This window comes from Podarcis melisellensis (genome assembly GCF_964234715.1).
Source record: "Podarcis melisellensis genome assembly, chromosome: Z".
In the NCBI taxonomy this organism is placed as follows: Eukaryota; Metazoa; Chordata; class Lepidosauria; order Squamata; family Lacertidae; genus Podarcis; species Podarcis melisellensis.
The window spans coordinates 31,769,428-31,777,073 of NC_138547.1; the positions used below are offsets into that span (position 1 = coordinate 31,769,428).

Consider the following 7,646-nt stretch of genomic DNA (forward strand, 5'->3'; position numbering starts at 1 on the left):
CAGCGGAAAGTCAGGGTGAGGGGGGTGAGTTCAAGCTGCTGATCAACAGTTGATGGTCAATGACTTCCTGCAAGGAACCCCATTGCACAGCTGATCCCTGTGGTCCACAGGCTGCACTATAGTTCCCAAGCACCCAACATTTAACTGGTTGTTGGGTGTTTGGGAAATACTGCACAGAGGACAGGTTGTCAAAGTTGGCCTGCACCAACCCCTAGTCTAAATGATTGGCACCTGACTATTGGCAGAGTACCTGCTTTGCATGCAGAAGGTCCTTGGTTCTATCCCTGACATCTCTAGTATTGTGTTATTGTGATGTAATTCTGTCTGCAGATAACGCTTGCTATCGTGAGCAGTGCTTTGATCTAGTTGCCGTCTAGTTGCCGTCTAGTAGGACCTGAAGCCTTGGGAAGCTGCTGCCAGTCAGTGTACACAATATTGACCTTCTCTGACAAGGCAGCATCCTTTGTTCTTCTTTCCACTGTCTGTAAGGGTAGCATCAGACAGAGTGCCTATGTGGAAGTAACTGCGGCCAGCTCATCCATGCAAATAACTGGTTATGAAAGGACTCTTATCACACCAGTAAGGAAATGCCTGGAGGTGGAGACTCACAGAAGATTGCACTTCCTATGCCACAATTAGGGGGGGAAACTGCATCTTCGAAGTACCGTAATATTTCAGGGTACCCACATTTCATACAGAGAAATTCACCTTCTACTTGATCAACCTCTGTGTCCATTAACCCGATCAGCCTCTTTCCATCCTGATGCCATCAGCTCTGACTGACAGGTGGTTCAGCAGGGTTTCAAGAGGAGGCCTTTCTCAGCAGTTGCTACTGATATTTCATTCTGACTCAAGATGGCAGGAATGGGAGCTTCTGCATGGAAAAGGTAAAAGGTAAAGGATCCCTGGACAGTTAAGTCCAGTTAAGGGTGACTATGGGGTTGCAGCGCTCATCTCGCTTTCAGGCCGAGGGAGCCAGCGTTTGTCCACAGACAGCTTTCCGGGTCATGTGGCCAGCATGACTAAACTGCTTCTGGCACAAGGGAACACCATGATGGAAACCAGAGATCACGGAAATGCCGTTTTCCTTCCCGCCACAGTGGTACCTATTTATCTACTTGCACTGGCATGCTTTCGAAATCCTAGGTTGGCAGGAGCTGGGACAGAGCAACAGGAGCTTACTCCATTGCGGGGATTCAAACCGCTGACCTTCTGATCAGCAAGCTCAAGAGGCTCAGTGGTTTAGACCACAGCACCACCCACATCCCATACCGCATCGCATACTGATCAGTTTCCCTAAACTTTCACGTTATAATTTTGCTGCAGGTTTTTTCCCCCTTGGGAAACTTATATTTCAGTTTCGAAGGTTTACTGGCCTGGCAATCCAATGAAGTTAAAATTACGTCCTCTTCAGGTATTGCTTATCCCATGGCAAGAGGAAGAACAGGGATGTGCTGACTAGTTCTGCACTCTTTGGTGCACTGTTCTAATTCATGCAGGGAACCTCAATAAATACAGCAGACTTTCCACTGCAGACATTTGTCCTCCAATACAGGAATCGAGGTAGGAGGAAGAATCAAACAGGGAGATTGGGGAGATCATGACCACCCTCCTCCCTGACAGCTTCTGCTGCCTCCCCCACAATCACTGTCCAGCAAAACCTCTTGTGAACAGCACTGACTGCTTTTGTTATAAAAAACAGCCTGGAGTAACCTTTTTGGGGGAAGATTGGCATTACTGTTTGGTTCTCAGAGGATGTTTGAATGGATATTCCTGTACCGGCCAGTAGGTGGTGCTGGTCATCTATTCACGAAATCACCTTGCGCATTTCACAAACAGGTTTTTAGGGGGAGATTAAGGGTTTTCCCCGACGTACCATATGTAGTTGCCGTTTGAGCCAACATTTTATGGAGGGAATTTGTAGCTCTGTACCTGTGGTCGCACGTAGCGGCTATTAGAGAGTTGTGTTTTGATTCCTACACGAGTGGTTGCTTGTGTTTGAACTGAGAAAAGTTCTGTGGCTGTAGGCACACCGCTCAGGTACCCAGGTATTCCTCCAGCCAGTAAACGTCAGCATTATGTGTATGCACGCAACGATAGCCTTTCTATATCTTCTTTCCCTGTTTGTATTTAATGCCCAGTGCTCTAAGAGGAACAGAGTGTTTGTCCGAGCTATGGCTAACCTGGTTATTGTGATGTAATTCTGTCTGCAGATAACGCTTGCATCGTGAGCACTGTGCTTTGATCTAGTTGCCGTCGCCTCTGTCTGCCACTTCGCTCCTCTGAACTGAGCTCGCAAACTGACAGCCCAGACCTCTGAGAGGGAAGTACGTAGCATGAAACAGGTGTTTCCAAAACACACCCACCAAATCAAAAACAAAAAACAAAAACAAAAAACCAACCAGGACAGTGTTTGTATACATGCCACTCAAATGAAAGCACTGAGGATCCATTCCAGATCTTTCACAAAATTTGGATTTTTTTGGTGCTAGAAGAAAAAGCTGCTTTAAAAAAATTTTTAAATCACATTATTCCGGATTATTATATTAATAAATATGATGTCACATGACAGCGTACCAGAAAGAAAACCTGGGAAAAAACAGCAGCTATACCACTCTTAATGGTATTTTTTTTTTATATACCCTGCCCATCTGGTAAGTGTGGAAAAGTCCACTGGCTATGTTTTATATCTCAAAATAGTGACAAAAGCATATTCTATGAGTTTTATTCAGACCTGTAGTGCATAAAACCACTCTGTGGAAAAAATGGCAATACTCAAACTTTTTTTTTTTTTTAAGGTGGGGGGAATCAAACATTCAAACTTTTTTTGGCCACAACGTATCTTGAATTGCACTTAAATGCAAAGTGTTTTATATTAATTTGAAGCTTGAGATATGTACTCTGGATGGTGCTGGGTATGTTTTTCAAATATTTCATAGGCGACCATTCCTGCTCTTGAGACTTGGAATGAAATTTTTGCAAACAGTGCAAAATTGGACAGAACTTAATTCAGGGGTTGAACCGACATCTGGTGCATGAAATTTTTGTTCTTTTAAAAAGAAAAGAAAAGAAAATCCAGTTTTAAAACAGTTGAAACGTAAGAACATGATCCCATCAAAATAACACATATTCATTAAGCCCCGTTTTATTTTGGTGGGCATATTAAGCACATACTGAGATTTACATTGCCTTCTCCTTTGCCATCATTAGAAGAGCCCTGCTAAATCAGGCCAGAGGCTCTAGATCTAACCCAATGCTCTCTTCTCCCAGATGCCTCTTCTGATTGGGAGCCCTCAATCAGCACCTGAGCACAGCAGCACTCTCTGCACTTTCAGTTCCAGCAACTGGTATTCAAACCATACTGCCTCTGACAACAGAGAGAGCATAGCTGATAGCCTTATCTTCCATCAATAGAATGCATTGGAGCTTCACACTTTATTTACAGGATTTACTGCTACAATGTTCAAGGGCTGGTTGAACTCAGAGGAATGATGGGAGGATCCAGCTGGGAACCCCATGGGAAGAAGGGTCAGTGCGTGGGGACTGATAGTGGGACAACCATGTGTGATCAGAGGGAGAAGATTGGGAAGAGGACGTGTCCGAAGCTGAAGAAGGAACAGGGCTAAGTGAGCAGGGGGAGCCTGTGGTAGAGAGCAGTCTAGAAGCAGGAGAATCAGAGGAGGGAGGCCAAGAGGAGTCAGGCTGGTGAAGAGTCACAGGTGTTTTCCCCTCCTGCTACAACAAGCTCCTTTCCCCCCTGATCTCCCAGAACTAGGCAAGGCTTGAAAAGGGTGGAGGAAAGATTGGCGATGTGCAGACACAGTTTCTGATTGCTTACAGAAAACCCCAGAGAGGAAGAGACTTAGGCAGTTGTGGGAGGACTTTGCAACTGCCTCATAGGAGGCAAGATCTACTGGGAAGATTTGCTGAGCACATCCTGGTGTTTTTTTCCTAATAAAGAGTTAACGTCTCCTATGCCATGTGATTTACTGCTGGCTAGTTCCTGACATACAAATATCAACATGTATCAAACAGCCTGGACCATGTAAAGTGTGATTTGGTCCCAGAACATATTGACTCCTAAGCAGGTTAGAATCCATTCCTTTTATCAGACAGGGGTCAACAAACTTTTTAAGCAGGATGCCAGTCCACTGTCCCTCAGACCTTGGGGGGGGGCGGACTATATTTTGGAAAAAAGAAAGAAAGAACAAATTCCTATGCCCCACAAATAACCCAGAGATGCATTTTAAATAAAAGCACACATTCTACTCATTTAAAAACACCAGGCAGACCCACAAATAACCCAGAGGTGCAATTTAAATAAAAGCACACATTCTACTCATGTAAAAGCACTCTGATCCCCGGACCATCCGTGGGCCAGATTTAGAAGGCTATTGGGCCGGATCTGGCCCCCGGGCCTTAGTTTGCCTACCCATGAGATAGAGCATTGCCACTTCCCCACTCTTAGATTAGAGATGCCTGCAGGGTAGGGATGGGCAAGAAATTTGATTCAGTTTGCATTTAAAGGTGAGCTTATGCATCTGCATTTTTTGAAACAATAACTAGTCTTCAAAATAAGCTAGCTTTCAAAATGCTCCCCGCCCCCGAATTTTGCAAAGCAGTTCTCCAGCCAAGGAAAGTGTAAAAAATAATAATGCATGTGCTAGAGTAAAGTGTGCATATAAATGCATATATTCGTGAAAACAATATATAGAAATGTATTATATTAGAGAAGATTGCTTTGCAAAAGAAGTGTAGTCAAAACTGCATATAAAACTGTATAGTAGGAAAATGTCACTAAATTGCTGATGAATTTTCATGAGCGCTTTAAAAAAAACATATATGCAAACTTATATGGAGAACAGAACTGGAAAAATGAGAAACTAAGAGAAACTGTAACTGACAGATTCTTTGAGCCCTAGCTATACTTCTTCAGGTAGGACTGGAAAAGATTCCTGCCACCCAGTGTAGACACTATTGGCATAAGTGATCTGACTCAGTATAGCATACTTTCATACGTTTGCTTAAACTCATCTTAATAGATTAGTGGTATAGCCCGTATTTTATATGCAGAAGGTCTTGGGTTCAATTCCTGGCATCTTCTGGTGGGTCCTGGAGTCAGTAAAATGACCAAACAATGCTTCCAGATCACCTGTCCATTGAGCATTCATTTTGATTGGTTTGCACAGAGGTTACACAGCATTGCATCTGGCAGCTGCTACCCCATATTTCCCAGTGTGCATTTCTCTTACCATTTTCCTCAGTGTAAAAAGCCCACCTTTTTATGGGTGGGTTTCTGGTGCAAGGAAGGGAAAGAAACTGACACATTTGCCGATCCCTCCTAGAGGTGGGCATTTGGTCCCTGAGCTGAAACTTCTGTACCCTGGATCTGAGTGTTCTTCATGAAAGCTCGTTGCAGACAGATTATCCTGAGATGAGAAGAAGGGGAAAATACATCTTGGTAATGTCTCTTGGCTGGCTCACCCTGAAGAAATGTATGTTCTATGCCTTTGCTAGAACGTTTTCTGTTTCACTGGTGGAGGGAGGATGGCGAGGCATAAGGCAACTCTGACGACGATGACAACTGGAGAAATGAAATGCATTATCTCGCTCCCTTCTCTCTTTTCAGTCGGTATTAATGCTGCCTGATCTTCCTTGGAGGTGGGGGAAGGGGCGGGAGCGGAGCCGTCCTCCCAATATAGAAGCATTTGATGGTTATCTCTGGAATTGAATAGGACTCCGTCAATCCTCATTAATGTTCAGTAATGAGAGATTATACAAGCTCTCGACTTACCTAACAGAAAAACTGCAATTTTCATTTCCTCCCCCTTTTTCTCTTTTCCGGTAGATGAACTGCAAAATGTTATTGTTTCTGTAATCTATTTTTATTCCATTATTGGGTGCTAATTATCTTCCCAGCGCTGATCGTTTACCAGGTTTAATGAGCTCTGCACAGCACTGAATGCAAAGCAAATGGGTTTTGTCAAAAGTATGCCAGGCCCCAAACAAATATAAGAGACCCCCCTGAAAGTTACATTTTCAAACCATTTGCACCCAGCATCCTGCACACATATTAGCCAAGCATAGCATCAGGGATGTCATATATTCCGGAGCTGGGATAAACTTTTATTTATTTATTATATTATATTCATATACCGCCTTTCTTCCAAGGGACCCAAGGTGGTTTACAATTTTAAAATGGCAAAGCAAAATGCTTGATATGAAATATAAACTTGACTCTGAGGATAGGGTGGGGGACATTGTGACTGGATCAGGTTCAAATGTGTATTATTATTATTATTTTTAAAAAATTATTAAAGATTTTCCTCAAAGCATGTGCATTGTCTCTTTCTTCAGGTTGTGTTTTCTACAGATCAGTTACATTTGTTGTGAGACATTGGTGTTATATGCAGTATGGGGTTGGGGAGAAAAGAGGGAGGGTACAGAAGAGAGTGGGTTGGGTGGTAAAGCTTATGTTCTTTTACTTAGTGTATGCATTGGGTTTTTGTATCAGCGTTACTTGGGTAGGTGTTCTTTCTATTCGCTTGTTATGTTTCCTTGGTGATGAGAAAGGTTGGGGTGGCCTGGGGTGTGGTTGATTGTCTTTGGCTGGCTGCAGTGGGATTTGTTTGTGCGTGGGGTGGATTGTTGGGTTAAGTTGTTGTTTAGTCGTTTGGTCATGTCCGACTCTTCGTGACTCCATGGACTGGAGCACGCCAGGCACTCCTGTCTTCCACTGCCTCCCATAGTTTGGTCAAACTCATGCTGGTAGCTTCGAGAACACCGTCCAACCATCTCGTCCTCTGTCGCCCCCTTCTCCTTGTGCCCTCCATCTTTCCCAACATCAAGGTCTTTTCCAGGGAGTCTTCTCTTCTCATGAGGTGGCCAAAGTACTGGAGCCTCAGCTTCACAGTCTGTCCTTCCAGTGAGCACTCAGGGCTGATTTCCTTAAGAATGGATAGGTTTGATCTTCTTGCAGTCCATGGGACTCTCAAGAGTCTGCCATATCAAATCATATGCTATCAGTGGATTTCTGCTGTTGTCTTGTTGGGCTGTGTATGTGATAAATGGGAGCCATGCTGAAGTGAAGGCATCCTCTTCTATTTCTCCCCATGTCAGTTTCAGTCAACTGGTTAGCTTTTCTAGTAAAGCTGTTTCCCATACTACTTGACATCAGTGTTCCATGTTTATTCCTGACAGGTCCTTCTAGTATCTGGCTATGATGTTTCTTGCTGTTGATAGTAGGTGGCTTATGAGAGCTTTATAGTGGGCATTGTTATCTTGGAAGATGTCCAGTAAGGCCAGTACTGGGGAGACTTCTAGTACTTGTTTAGTTATTTTGCTTATTTCTTGTATGATTGCTGTCCAGAAGAGTTGGATTTGGGGACATTTCCACCACATGTGGAGGTAAGTGCCTGTGGAGGTGCAGCCTCTCCAGTGTTTTGGTGAGGTTCCTGGGCATATCAACGCCAGTTTCTGTGGTGTTAGGCACTATCTGTAAGTGAGTTTTAGAGGCTTGTGTGTGTGTTTGCCTTTCTTTAGGGGAAGGTAGGGAATGCAATTCAGTTTGCGTTTGAAGGATAACTTACCCAATTCTCATTTTCTGAAAGACTTTATGAATTGAAACATAGCTATCCTTCAAAATC

At 43.7% G+C, this 7,646-nt stretch overlaps 1 long non-coding RNA gene across 1 annotated transcript; it reads right to left on the reverse strand.

Moving 5' to 3' along the window:
* Positions 1-635: 635 nt before the first annotated feature.
* LOC309361632 lies at positions 636-2,144 on the reverse strand. The gene is made up of 2 exons (XR_014164569.1): positions 1,933-2,144; positions 636-874 (listed from the first exon to the last, which is right to left on the reverse strand). It is a non-coding gene; the product is annotated as an uncharacterized lncRNA (long non-coding RNA).
* Positions 2,145-7,646: the final 5,502 nt, after the last annotated feature.